Here is a 15,053-nt window from a genome sequence, read left to right on the forward strand (position 1 = left end):
ATGTCATAGTTTAGTATGTCGTCCAAAATGTGATAAAAATGTCATACTTTAGTATGTCGTCCAAAATGTGAAAAAAAGTCATACTTTAGTATGTCATCCAAAATGTGACAAAAAAGTCAGAGGTTAGTATGTCGTCCAAAATTTGACAAAAATGTCATAGTTTAGTATGTCATCCAAAATGTGACAAAAAACAACAGGTGTTACACTAACAACAAGCCCTTGTGGCTTAATGGGTAAGACAGTGTCTTACTAAGTCAAGGAATGTGGGTTCATGTCCCGAACGGAGCTGCCCAGTCATAGTGATAAAAAGAAGTCTTAGTTTAATATGTTGTCCAAAAAAGTCATAGTTTAGTATGTTGACAAAAATGTCATAGTTTAGTATGTCGTCCAAAATGTGACAAAAATGTCATGGTTTAGTATGTTGTACAAAATGTGACAAAAATGTCATACTTTAGTATGTCATCCAAAATCTGACAAAAAAGTCATAGGTTAGTATGTCGTCCAAAATTTGACAAAAATGTCATAGTTTAGTATGTCGACAAAAATGTCATAGTTTAGTATGTTGTCCAAAATGTGACAAAAATGTCATAGTTTAGTATGTCTTCCAAAATGTGAAAAAAAGTCACACTTTAGTATGTCGTCCAAAATGTGATGAAAAAAGTCATAGGTTTGTATGTCGTCCAAAATGTGACAAAAAAGTCATATGTTTGTATGTCATCCAAAATGTGAAAAAAAGTCATACTCTAGTATGTTGACAAAAATGTCATAGTTTAGTATGTCGTCCATAATGTGAAAAAAATGTCATAGTTTAGTATGTCATCCAAAATGTGACAAAAAACAACAGGTGTTACACTAGCAACAAGCCCTTGTGGCTTAATGGGTAAGACAGTGTCTTACTAAGTCAAGGAATGTGGGTTCAAGTCCCGAACGGAGCTGCCCAGTCATAGTGATAAAAAGAAGTCTTAGGTTAGTATGTTGTCCAAAAAAGTCATAGTTTAGTATGTTGACAAAAATGTCATACTTTAGTATGTCGTCCAAAATGTGACAAAAATGTCATGGTTTAGTATGTTGTACAAAATGTGACAAAAATGTCATACTTTAGTATGTCATCCAAAATCTGACAAAAAAGTCATAGGTTAGTATGTCGTCCAAAATTTGACAAAAATGTCATAGTTTAGTATGTCATCCAAAATGTGACAAAAAACAACAGGTGTTACACTAACAGCAAGCCCTTGTGGCTTAATGGGTAAGACAGTGTCTTACTAAGTCAAGGAATGTGGGTTCAAGTCCCGAACGGAGCTGCCCAGTCATAGTGATAAAAAGAAGTCTTAGTTTAGTATGTTGTCCAAAAAAGTCATAGTTTAGTATGTTGACAAAAATGTCATAGTTTAGTATGTCGTCCAAAATGTGACAAAAATGTCATGGTTTAGTATGTTGTACAAAATGTGACAAAAATGTCATACTTTAGTATGTCATCCAAAATCTGACAAAAAAGTCATAGGTTAGTATGTCGTCCAAAATTTGACAAAAATGTCATAGTTTAGTATGTCGACAAAAATGTCATAGTTTAGTATGTTGTCCAAAATGTGACAAAAATGTCATAGTTTAGTTTGTCTTCCAAAATGTGAAAAAAAGTCACACTTTAGTATGTCGTCCAAAATGTGATGAAAAAAGTCATAGGTTTGTATGTCGTCCAAAATGTGACAAAAAAGTCATATGTTTGTATGTCATCCAAAATGTGAAAAAAAGTCATACTCTAGTATGTTGACAAAAATGTCATAGTTTAGTATGTCGTCCATAATGTGAAAAAAATGTCATAGTTTAGTATGTCATCCAAAATGTGACAAAAAACAACAGGTGTTACACTAGCAACAAGCCCTTGTGGCTTAATGGGTAAGACAGTGTCTTACTAAGTCAAGGAATGTGGGTTCAAGTCCCGAACGGAACTGCCCAGTCATAGTGATAAAAAGAAGTCTTAGGTTAGTATGTTGTCCAAAAATGTCATAGTTTAGTATGTTGACAAAAATGTCATAGTTTAGTATGTCGTCCAAAATGTGACAAAAATGTCATGGTTTAGTATGTTGTACAAAATGTGACAAAAATGTCATACTTTAGTATGTCATCCAAAATCTGACAAAAAAGTCATAGGTTAGTATGTCGTCCAAAATTTGACAAAAATGTCATAGAGTATGTCATCCAAAATTTGACAAAAAAGTCATACTTTAGTATGTCATCCAAAATGTGACAAAAAAGTCATAGGTAAGTATGTCGTCCAAAATTTGACAAAAATGTCATAGTTTAGTATGTCGTCCAAAATATGACAAAAAAGTCATTGTTTAGTATGTCGTCCAAAATGTGAAAAAAAGTCATACTTTAGTATGCCATCCAAAATGTGACAAAAAAGTCATAGGTTAGAATGTCGTCCAAAATGTGACAAAAAAGTCATAGGTTAGTATGTCGTCCAAAATTTGACAAAAATGTCATAATTTAGTATGTCGTCCAAAATGTGACAAAAACGTCATAGGTTAGCATGTCTTCCAAAATGTTACAAAAAAAGTCATAGGTTAGTATGTCATCCAAAATATGAAAAAAATGTCATTGTTTAGTATGTCGTCCAAAATATGAAAAAAAAATGTCATTGTTTAGTATGTCGTCCAAAATATGACAAAAAAGTCATAGATTAGTATGTCGTCCAAAATATGACAAAAAAGTCATAGATAAGTATGTCGTCCAAAATGTGACAAATATGTCATACTTTAGTATGTCGTCCAAAATTTGACAAAAATGTCATAGTTTAGTATGTCATTCAAAATGTGACAAAAATGTCATAGGTTAGTATGTCGTCCAAAATTTGACAAAAATGTCATAGTTTAGTATGTCATCCAAAATGTGACAAAAATGTCATAGTTTAGTATGTCATCCAAAATGTGACAAAAAACAACAGGTGTTACACTAGCAACAAGCCCTTGTGGCTTAATGGGTAAGACAGTGTCTTACTAAGTCAAGGATTGTGGGTTCAAGTCCCGAACAGAGCTGCCCAGTCATAGTGATAAAAAAACTCTTAGTTTAGTAAGTCGTCCAAAATGTGACAAAAAAGTCTAACTTCAGTAAGTCGTCCAAAATGTGACAAAAAAGTCATAGATTTGTATGTCGTCCGGAATGTGATGAAAAAAGTCATAGGTTAGTATGTCGTCCAAAATGTGACAAAAACGTCATAGGTTAGTATGTCGTCCAAAATTTGACAAAAATGTCATAATTTAGTATGTCGTCCAAAATGTGACAAAAACGTCATAGGTTAGCATGTCTTCCAAAATGTGACAAAAATGTCATAGTTTAGTATGTCGTCCAAAATATGACAAAAAAGTCATAGATTAGTATGTCGTCCAAAATATGACAAAAAAGTCATAGATAAGTATGTCGTCCAAAATATGACAAAAAAGTCATAGATTAGTATGTCTTCCAAAATATGACAAAAAAGTCATTGTTTAGTATGTCATCCAAAATATGACAAAAAAGTCATTGTTTAGTATGTCGTCCAAAATGTGACAAAAAAGTCATAGGTTAGTATGTCTTCCAAAATATGACAAAAAAGTCATACTTGAGTATGTCGTCCAAAATGTGACAAAAAAGTCATAGGTTAGTATGTCGTCCAAAATGTCGTCCAAAATGTGACAAAAATGTCATACTTTAGTATGTCGTCCAAAATATGAAAAAAAAATGTCATTGTTTAGTATGTCGTCCAAAATATGACAAAAAAGTCATAGGTTAGTATGTCGTCCAAAATTTGACAAAAATGTCATACTTTAGTATGCCATCCAAAATGTGACAAAAAAGTCATAGGTTAGTATGTCGTCCAAAATTTGACAAAAATGTCATAGTTTAGTATGTCATTCAAAATGTGACAAAAATGTCATAGGTTAGTATGTCGTCCAAAATTTGAAAAAATGTCATAGTTTAGTATGTCATCCAAAATGTGACAAAAATGTCATAGTTTAGTATGTCATCCAAAATGTGACAAAAAACAACAGGTGTTACACTAGCAACAAGCCCTTGTGGCTTAATGGGTAAGATAGTGTCTTACTAAGTCAAGGATTGTGGGTTCGAGTCCCGAACAGAGCTGCCCAGTCATAGTGATTAAAAAAAACTCTTAGGTTAGTAAGTCGTCCAAAATGTGACAAAAAAGTCTAAATTTAGTAAGTCGTCCAAAATGTGACAAAAAAGTCATACTTTTGTATGTCGTCCAAAATGTGATGAAAAAAGTCATAGGTTAGTATGTCATCCAAAATGTGACAAAAAAGTCATAGGTTAGTATGTCGTCCAAAATGTGACAAAAAAGTCATAGGTTAGTATGTCGTCCAAAATTTGACAAAAATGTCATAATTTAGTATGTCGTCCAAAATGTGACAAAAACGTCATAGGTTAGCATGTCTTCCAAAATGTGACAAAAATGTCATAGTTTAGTATGTCGTCCAAAATGTCGTCCAAAATGTGACAAAAATGTCATACTTTAGTATGTCGTCCAAAATATGAAAAAAAAATGTCATTGTTTAGTATGTCGTCCAAAATATGACAAAAAAGTCATAGATAAGTATGTCGTCCAAAATATGACAAAAAAGTCATAGATTAGTATGTCTTCCAAAATATGACAAAAAAGTCATTGTTTAGTATGTCATCCAAAATATGACAAAAAAGTCATTGTTTAGTATGTCGTCCAAAATGTGACAAAAAAGTCATAGGTTAGTATGTCTTCCAAAATATGACAAAAAAGTCATACTTGAGTATGTCGTCCAAAATGTGACAAAAAAGTCATAGGTTAGTATGTCGTCCAAAATGTCGTCCAAAATGTGACAAAAATGTCATACTTTAGTATGTCGTCCAAAATATGAAAAAAAAATGTCATTGTTTAGTATGTCGTCCAAAATATGACAAAAAAGTCATAGGTTAGTATGTCGTCCAAAATTTGACAAAAATGTCATACTTTAGTATGCCATCCAAAATGTGACAAAAAAGTCATAGGTTAGTATGTCGTCCAAAATTTGACAAAAATGTCATAGTTTAGTATGTCATTCAAAATGTGACAAAAATGTCATAGGTTAGTATGTCGTCCAAAATTTGAAAAAATGTCATAGTTTAGTATGTCATCCAAAATGTGACAAAAATGTCATAGTTTAGTATGTCATCCAAAATGTGACAAAAAACAACAGGTGTTACACTAGCAACAAGCCCTTGTGGCTTAATGGGTAAGATAGTGTCTTACTAAGTCAAGGATTGTGGGTTCGAGTCCCGAACAGAGCTGCCCAGGCATAGTGATTAAAAAAAACTCTTAGGTTAGTAAGTCGTCCAAAATGTGACAAAAAAGTCTAAATTTAGTAAGTCGTCCAAAATGTGACAAAAAAGTCATACTTTTGTATGTCGTCCAAAATGTGATGAAAAAAGTCATAGGTTAGTATGTCGTCCAAAATGTGACAAAAAAGTCATAGGTTAGTATGTCGTCCAAAATGTGACAAAAAAGTCATAGGTTAGTATGTCGTCCAAAATTTGACAAAAATGTCATAATTTAGTATGTCGTCCAAAATGTGACAAAAACGTCATAGGTTAGCATGTCTTCCAAAATGTGACAAAAATGTCATAGTTTAGTATGTCGTCCAAAATGTCGTCCAAAATGTCGTCCAAAATGTGACAAAAATGTCATACTTTAGTATGTCGTCCAAAATATGAAAAAAAAATGTCATTGTTTAGTATGTCGTCCAAAATATGACAAAAAAGTCATAGGGTAGTATGTCGTCCAAAATTTGACAAAAATGTCATACTTTAGTATGCCATCCAAAATGTGACAAAAAAGTCATAGGTTAGTATGTCGTCCAAAATTTGACAAAAATGTCATAGTTTAGTATGTCATTCAAAATGTGACAAAAATGTCATAGGTTAGTATGTCGTCCAAAATTTGAAAAAATGTCATAGTTTAGTATGTCATCCAAAATGTGACAAAAATGTCATAGTTTAGTATGTCATCCAAAATGTGACAAAAAACAACAGGTGTTACACTAGCAACAAGCCCTTGTGGCTTAATGGGTAAGATAGTGTCTTACTAAGTCAAGGATTGTGGGTTCGAGTCCCGAACAGAGCTGCCCAGTCATAGTGATTAAAAAAAACTCTTAGGTTAGTAAGTCGTCCAAAATGTGACAAAAAAGTCTAAATTTAGTAAGTCGTCCAAAATGTGACAAAAAAGTCATACTTTTGTATGTCGTCCAAAATGTGATGAAAAAAGTCATAGGTTAGTATGTCATCCAAAATGTCACAAAAAAGTCATAGGTTAGTATGTCGTCCAAAATGTGACAAAAAAGTCATAGGTTAGTATGTCGTCCAAAATTTGACAAAAATGTCATAATTTAGTATGTCGTCCAAAATGTGACAAAAACGTCATAGGTTAGCATGTCTTCCAAAATGTGACAAAAATGTCATAGTTTAGTATGTCGTCCAAAATGTCGTCCAAAATGTGACAAAAATGTCATACTTTAGTATGTCGTCCAAAATATGAAAAAAAAATGTCATTGTTTAGTATGTCGTCCAAAATATGACAAAAAAGTCATAGATAAGTATGTCGTCCAAAATATGACAAAAAAGTCATAGATTAGTATGTCTTCCAAAATATGACAAAAAAGTCATTGTTTAGTATGTCATCCAAAATATGACAAAAAAGTCATTGTTTAGTATGTCGTCCAAAATGTGACAAAAAAGTCATAGGTTAGTATGTCTTCCAAAATATGACAAAAAAGTCATACTTGAGTATGTCGTCCAAAATGTGACAAAAAAGTCATAGGTTAGTATGTCGTCCAAAATGTCGTCCAAAATGTGACAAAAATGTCATACTTTAGTATGTCGTCCAAAATATGAAAAAAAAATGTCATTGTTTAGTATGTCGTCCAAAATATGACAAAAAAGTCATAGGTTAGTATGTCGTCCAAAATTTGACAAAAATGTCATACTTTAGTATGCCATCCAAAATGTGACAAAAAAGTCATAGGTTAGTATGTCGTCCAAAATTTGACAAAAATGTCATAGTTTAGTATGTCATTCAAAATGTGACAAAAATGTCATAGGTTAGTATGTCGTCCAAAATTTGAAAAAATGTCATAGTTTAGTATGTCATCCAAAATGTGACAAAAATGTCATAGTTTAGTATGTCATCCAAAATGTGACAAAAAACAACAGGTGTTACACTAGCAACAAGCCCTTGTGGCTTAATGGGTAAGATAGTGTCTTACTAAGTCAAGGATTGTGGGTTCGAGTCCCGAACAGAGCTGCCCAGGCATAGTGATTAAAAAAAACTCTTAGGTTAGTAAGTCGTCCAAAATGTGACAAAAAAGTCTAAATTTAGTAAGTCGTCCAAAATGTGACAAAAAAGTCATACTTTTGTATGTCGTCCAAAATGTGATGAAAAAAGTCATAGGTTAGTATGTCATCCAAAATGTGACAAAAAAGTCATAGGTTAGTATGTCGTCCAAAATGTGACAAAAAAGTCATAGGTTAGTATGTCGTCCAAAATTTGACAAAAATGTCATAATTTAGTATGTCGTCCAAAATGTGACAAAAACGTCATAGGTTAGCATGTCTTCCAAAATGTGACAAAAATGTCATAGTTTAGTATGTCGTCCAAAATGTCGTCCAAAATGTGACAAAAATGTCATACTTTAGTATGTCGTCCAAAATATGAAAAAAAAATGTCATTGTTTAGTATGTCGTCCAAAATATGACAAAAAAGTCATAGGTTAGTATGTCGTCCAAAATTTGACAAAAATGTCATACTTTAGTATGCCATCCAAAATGTGACAAAAAAGTCATAGGTTAGTATGTCGTCCAAAATTTGACAAAAATGTCATAGTTTAGTATGTCATTCAAAATGTGACAAAAATGTCATAGGTTAGTATGTCGTCCAAAATTTGAAAAAATGTCATAGTTTAGTATGTCATCCAAAATGTGACAAAAATGTCATAGTTTAGTATGTCATCCAAAATGTGACAAAAAACAACAGGTGTTACACTAGCAACAAGCCCTTGTGGCTTAATGGGTAAGATAGTGTCTTACTAAGTCAAGGATTGTGGGTTCGAGTCCCGAACAGAGCTGCCCAGTCATAGTGATTAAAAAAAACTCTTAGGTTAGTAAGTCGTCCAAAATGTGACAAAAAAGTCTAAATTTAGTAAGTCATCCAAAATGTGACAAAAAAATCATAGGTTAGTATGTCGTCCAAAATTTGACAAAAATGTCATACTTTAGTATGCCATCCAAAATGTGACAAAAAAGTCAAAGGTTAGTATGTCGTCCAAAATTTGACAAAAATGTCATAGTTTAGTATGTCGTCCAAAATGTGACAAAAAAGTCAAAGGTTAGTATGTCGTCCAAAATTTGACAAAAATGTCATAGTTTAGTATGTCGTCCAAAATTTGACAAAAATGTCATAGGTTAGTATGTCGTCCAAAATTTGAAAAAATGTCATAGTTTAGTATGTCATCCAAAATGTGACAAAAATGTCATAGTTTAGTATGTCATCCAAAATGTGACAAAAAACAACAGGTGTTACACTAGCAACAAGCCCTTGTGGCTTAATGGGTAAGACAGTGTCTTACTAAGTCAAGGATTGTAGGTTCAAGTCCCGAACAGAGCTGCCCAGTCATAGTGATAAAAAAAGTCTTAGGTTAGTATGTTGTCCAAAAAAGTCCATATTTAGTAAGTCGTCCAAAATGTGACAAAAAAGTCATACTTTTGTATGTCGTCCGAAATGTGATGAAAAAAGTCATAGGTTAGTATGTCATCCAAAATGTGACAAAAAAGTCATAGGTTAGTATGTCGTCCAAAATATGACAAAAAAGTCATTGTTTAGTATGTCATCCAAAATATGACAAAAAACTCATAGATTAGTATGTCTTCCAAAATATGACAAAAAAGTCATAGATTAGTATGTTGTCCAAAATTTGACAAAAAAGTCATACTTTAGTATGTCTTCCAAAATATGACAAAAAAGTCATAGATTAGTATGTCGTCCAAAATATGACAAAAAAGTCATAGATAAGTATGTCTTCCAAAATATGACAAAAAAGTCATTGTTTAGTATGTCTTCCAAAATATGACAAAAAAGTCATTGTTTAGTATGTCATCCAAAATATGACAAAAAAGTCATAGATTAGTATGTCTTCCAAAATATGACAAAAAAGTCATAGATTAGTATGTCGTCCAAAATATGACAAAAAAGTCATAGATTAGTATGTCGTCCAAAATATGACAAAAAAGTCATGGATAAGTATGTCGTCCAAAATATGACAAAAAAGTCATACTTTAGTATGTCATCCAAAATGTGACAAAAAAGTCATAGTTTAGTATGTTCTCCAAAATTTGACAAAAAAGTCATACTTTAGTATGTCTTCCAAAATATGACAAAAAAGTCATTGTTTAGTATGTCTTCCAAAATATGACAAAAAGTCATACTTGAGTATGTCGTCCAAAATGTGACAAAAAAGTCATACTTGAGTATGTCGTCCAAAATGTGACAAAAAAGTCATAGGTTAGTATGTCGTCCAAAATGTGACAAAAAAGTCATACTTTAGTATGTCGTCCAAAATGTGACAAAAATGTCATACTTTAGTATGTCGTCCAAAATGTGACAAAAATGTCATACTTCAGTATGTCGTCCAAAATATGAAAAAAAAATGTCATTGTTTAGTATGTCGTCCAAAATATGACAAAAAAGTCATAGGTTAGTATGTTGTCCAAAATTTGACAAAAATGTCATACTTTAGTATGTCGTCCAAAATGTGACAAAAATGTCATACTTCAGTATGTCGTCCAAAATATGAAAAAAAAATGTCATTGTTTAGTATGTCGTCCAAAATATGACAAAAAAGTCATAGGTTAGTATGTCGTCCAAAATTTGACAAAAATGTCATACTTTAGTATGCCATCCAAAATGTGACAAAAAAGTCTAACTTTAGTAAGTCGTCCAAAATGTGACAAAAAAGTCATACTTTTGTATGTCGTCCGAAATGTGATGAAAAAAGTCATAGGTTAGTATGTCATCCAAAATGTGACAAAAAAGTCATAGGTTAGTATGTCGTCCAAAATGTGACAAAAATGTCATAATTTAGTATGTCGTCCAAAATGTGACAAAAACGTCATAGGTTAGCATGTCTTCCAAAATGTTACAAAAAAGTCATAGGTTAGTATGTTGACAAAAATGTCATAGTTTAGTATGTCGTCCATAATGTGAAAAAAAAGTCATAGGTTAGTATGTCTTCCAAAATATGACAAAAAAGTCATACTTGAGTATGTCGTCCAAAATGTGACAAAAAAGTCATAGGTTAGTATGTCGTCCAAAATGTGACAAAAAAGTCATACTTTAGTATGTCGTCCAAAATGTGACAAAAATGTCATTGTTTAGTATGTCATCCAAAATGTGACAAAAATGTCAGTATAGTATGTCATCCAAAATGTGACAAAAAACAACAGGTGTTACACTAGCAACAAGCCCTTGTGGCTTAATGGGTAAGACAGTGTCTTACTAAGTCAAGGATTGTAGGTTCAAGTCCCGAACAGAGCTGCCCAGTCATAGTGATAAAAAAAGTCTTAGGTTAGTATGTTGTCCATATTTAGTAAGTCGTCCAAAATGTGACAAAAAAGTCATACTTTTGTATGTCGTCCGAAATGTGATGAAAAAAGTCATAGGTTAGTATGTCATCCAAAATGTGACAAAAAAGTCATAGGTTAGTATGTCGTCCAAAATTTGACAAAAATGTCATAATTTAGTATGTCGTCCAAAATGTGACAAAAACGTCATAGGTTAGTATGTCTTCCAAAATATGACAAAAATGTCATAGATTAGTATGTCGTCCAAAATATGACAAAAAAGTCATAGATAAGTATGTCGTCCAAAATATGACAAAAAATGTAATTGTTTAGTATGTCGTCCAAAATATGACAAAAAAGTCATAGATTAGTATGTCGTCCAAAATATGACAAAAAAGTCATACTTTAGTATGTCATCCAAAATGTGACAAAAAAGTCATAGTTTAGTATGTTCTCCAAAATTTGACAAAAAAGTCATAGATTAGTATGTCTTCCAAAATATGACAAAAAAGTCATAGATTAGTATGTCGTCCAAAATATGACAAAAAAGTCATACTTTAGTATGTCATCCAAAATGTGACAAAAAAGTCATAGTTTAGTATGTTCTCCAAAATTTGACAAAAAAGTCATAGATTAGTATGTCTTCCAAAATATGACAAAAAAGTCATAGATTAGTATTTCGTCCAAAATATGACAAAAAAGTCATAGATTAGTATGTCGTCCAAAATATGACAAAAAAGTCATGGATAAGTATGTCGTCCAAAATATGACAAAAAAGTCATACTTTAGTATGTCATCCAAAATGTGACAAAAAAGTCATAGTTTAGTATGTCTTCCAAAATATGACAAAAAAGTCATAGATAAGTATGTCGTCCAAAATATGACAAAAAAGTCATAGATTAGTATGTCTTCCAAATTATGACAAAAAAGTCATAGATTAGTATGTCGTCCAAAATATGACAAAAAAGTCATAGATAATTATGTCGTCCAAAATATGACAAAAAAGTCATAGATTAGTATGTCTTCCAAAATATGACAAAAAAGTCATTGTTTAGTATGTCATCCAAAATGTGACAAAAAAGTCATAGGTTAGTATATCGTCCAAAATATGACAAAAAAGTCATTGTTTAGTATGTCGTCCAAAATATGACAAAAAAGTCATAGATTAGTATGTCTTCCAAAATATGACAAAAAAGTCATTGTTTAGTATGTCATCCAAAATGTGACAAAAAAGTCATAGGTTAGTATATCGTCCAAAATGTGACAAAAAAGTCATTGTTTAGTATGTCATCCAAAATATGACAAAAAAGTCATAGATTAGTATGTCTTCCAAAATATGACAAAAAAGTCATAGGTTAGTATGTCTTCCAAAATATGACAAAAAAGTCATTGTTTAGTATGTCATCCAAAATATGACAAAAAAATCATTGTTTAGTATGTCGTCCAAAATGTGACAAAAAAACAACAGGTGTTACACTAGCAACAAAAGTCATCCAAAATATGACAAAAAAGTCATAGATTAGTATGTCTTCCAAAATATGACAAAAAAGTCATTGTTTAGTATGTCATCCAAAATGTGACAAAAAAGTCATAGGTTAGTATGTCTTCCAAAATGTGACAAAAATGTCATTGTTTAGTATGTCATCCAAAATATGACAAAAAAGTAATTGTTTAGTATGTCATCCAAAATGTGACAAAAAAGTCATAGGTTAGTATGTCGTCCAAAATATGACAAAAAAGTCATAGATTAGTATGTCTTCCAAAATATGACAAAAAAGTCATAGATTAGTATGTCTTCCAAAATATGACAAAAATGTCATAGTTTAGTATGTCGTCCAAAATGTGATAAAAATGAATGGGAGACAATCGATGAAATGATCACAACCCACCCATGTTTGGATCCTCACAGCTTAAGAGTCAGTCTTTTTTAAAGGGTGATTCCACCAAAATACCACTTTGTCTTAATACTTTAAGTTTTAAAGGTTCAATCCACCAGCACAAGTCCTGCACTCGGCAACAGCTGGCAAATTGTAAATTCTATATCACACTTTTTATATCCTAAAGCCCTCTGAGTGACCTCAACCTAGCTTTGACATTGTGCAAACACAAACATTGAAGCTACGATACCAATGGTAATTCAGAGGCAGTAACCAATTATAATCTAATTATTCTAATTATAATTATATATTATTACTACCCGATTTAAAGGTTTAGGGCTGCCATAGTTCTCATCCCTCTCATGCTTTTAACCTGGAGCTAAGTGTGAATCAAAACATTATTACAGGTTCATCAGGTTTTGGAGACTCGAAATAAATTAGCATCATGGAAATGAAACAACCCTCCCATGACAAATTAGATGACTAAGGCTTGTGTCTTACGCCACAATATCAGGTCACGTAGTTTACGGGCTAAAGTTTCAGTCAGTGAACGGACAAATGTGGTTCTTCTGATGAAAACCGTAAGTGCCAGAGGAGAAAGCTGGTGAGTGCGGATCTGGAAATGAGTTCAGAAAATGAAAAGTCAATGTCACTTATAGAGCCTTTTTTCTTTAACGTGTGGTTTTGTGTAGCCGATCATTATAGGTTCACCCAACAACCAACGCGCTACATAAGACACCAAAAACCCCAAAGATAATCCACATTATGGGAGCAATTAAGAGGATATTTTTTTGAGGAATCAGATTTAAGAGCTGAGTTTGCCAGCCGGTCAGAACAACTGCCTTTCTGCAAGGAGTTTGCATGTTCTCCCCGTGTGTGTGTTGGTTTTCTCCAGGTTTCCTCCCACAGTCCAAAAACAGATTTGGGGATTAGGCAAACTGGACACTCTAAATTGACCAACGCGTGTGAAAGTAAAAGGTTCTTTGTCGCTATGTGGCTCTGTGATGGACTGGCGACCTGTCCAGTGTGTACCCTGCCTTTCGCCCTATGTTAGCTGAGATTGGCATCACGATCTTCATGTGGAGGATAAAGCGGTAGAAGATGAGTGAATGATTTACTGCCGAGACATATTACACTCAAGGCAAGTGACAGTAGTGACAGCAGAATGACCCACCTACACAGACATTGCACAAGACGGAGTTTCCGCTGCTTTCTTTATCGATATTAGAGTAGAAAGGTGGTTTATCTTTATTTGACAAAGAGGGTAGGGTTGATGATAAGATAACTCATGACATCTCAACTTTGCAATCACGTTAATGATGAATGATGACCTACAGCTCTGCTCTTCAGGACAACAGCTCCACTTGGTTGTGTAGACTCTATACAATCAAGTGTTGGTTGTTTCACATGTTTTTATAAAGAACTTTTGTGATAGTAACATTGTTTTTTTTCTGGGCCAACAACCTCACTGCTTAGGCTCTGGTTAATGGTAAACTTCAGATGTGAATCATGGTTAGATTAAGGCAGAGGTCCCTTAATATCAGGTTATAATGGAGTCATTTATCTATGGTTTTGTTTGTTTTAGTAATAGATACATTTTGCATCATACATGCATTGCACTTTTATTTGGAAATATCTATCACTGTGATATGACAGATTATAGTCATACAATAATTTTAAGCTCATATTGCCCTCCCCTACTGACCAGACTAAATGCTCAGTGGCTCCATGGTCATTTGAGTTGGAGACCCCTGGATTAAGGCGTTAACTGGTTAAGATTAAGTTTAAATTTAGGAATAAAGTATATCAATTCTATCAGTTTGCCGTCACTGTATTCACAAAAGATTTAAGAAAATAACAACACACTAAAACATTGCAATATTTCATGTAATTCTTTATCAGTTCTCTGAAGAGTTGATGTGGATATTCTTCACAGTGGGTTTGTTTTTTTAAGATATACAGTATATACACACAAAATAACATCCTAACATTATATATTATAACAGGATATATATCGTATTGTCAAAGTATTTGCCAATACACAACCCTACGCTAACATGATATACAAATCGCCTAGACTATTTGAACTATATTATATAGACGTAAACATAATTTGTTAGTGACGTTCTTTATGCTTTGGTTTGGTTTTATGAAATTGTCTTTATTCTTTATACGATGTGTTTTTATTGCTTTGTGTTCTTTTGTGAAGCACTTTGGTCACCTGTGGGTTGCTGTAAAGGGCTATATAATTAAAGTGCATGGCATTATTTAACCATTGAACTTGTGTTGACATTTTTCCAGGTAGTGTTTTTGTTCGGTGTATTAGAAAATGTCCTGTGGGGGCCATTCATTCATTCTTTAAATAAAGTTTAAACAATTAAATTGATTTACTTTCTGAGAGTGTGTATATGAGAGAGAACAGGAGAGAGAGGATTGTAAACAGAAGCAGCAGATGTAAATGTGCAGTTGCATGCACGCAATAGAAGACAGAACAACTGTCCAAACTCGCCAATATTTATGACAAAACATGAGTTTTTGGAGGTGGTGTCCCTACAAACTACA

The 15,053-nt window shown here is 32.7% G+C and overlaps 1 protein-coding gene across 2 annotated transcripts in view; it reads right to left on the bottom strand.

Moving 5' to 3' along the window:
• Nucleotides 1–15,053, bottom strand: part of cers5 (ceramide synthase 5) — a 32,666-nt gene that overhangs the window by 16,956 nt on the left and 657 nt on the right. The gene's annotated exons all lie outside the window — the stretch shown is intronic.

The sequence above is a fragment of the Solea solea genome, chromosome 6 (genome assembly GCF_958295425.1).
Source record: "Solea solea chromosome 6, fSolSol10.1, whole genome shotgun sequence".
NCBI lineage: Eukaryota > Metazoa > Chordata > Actinopteri > Pleuronectiformes > Soleidae > Solea > Solea solea.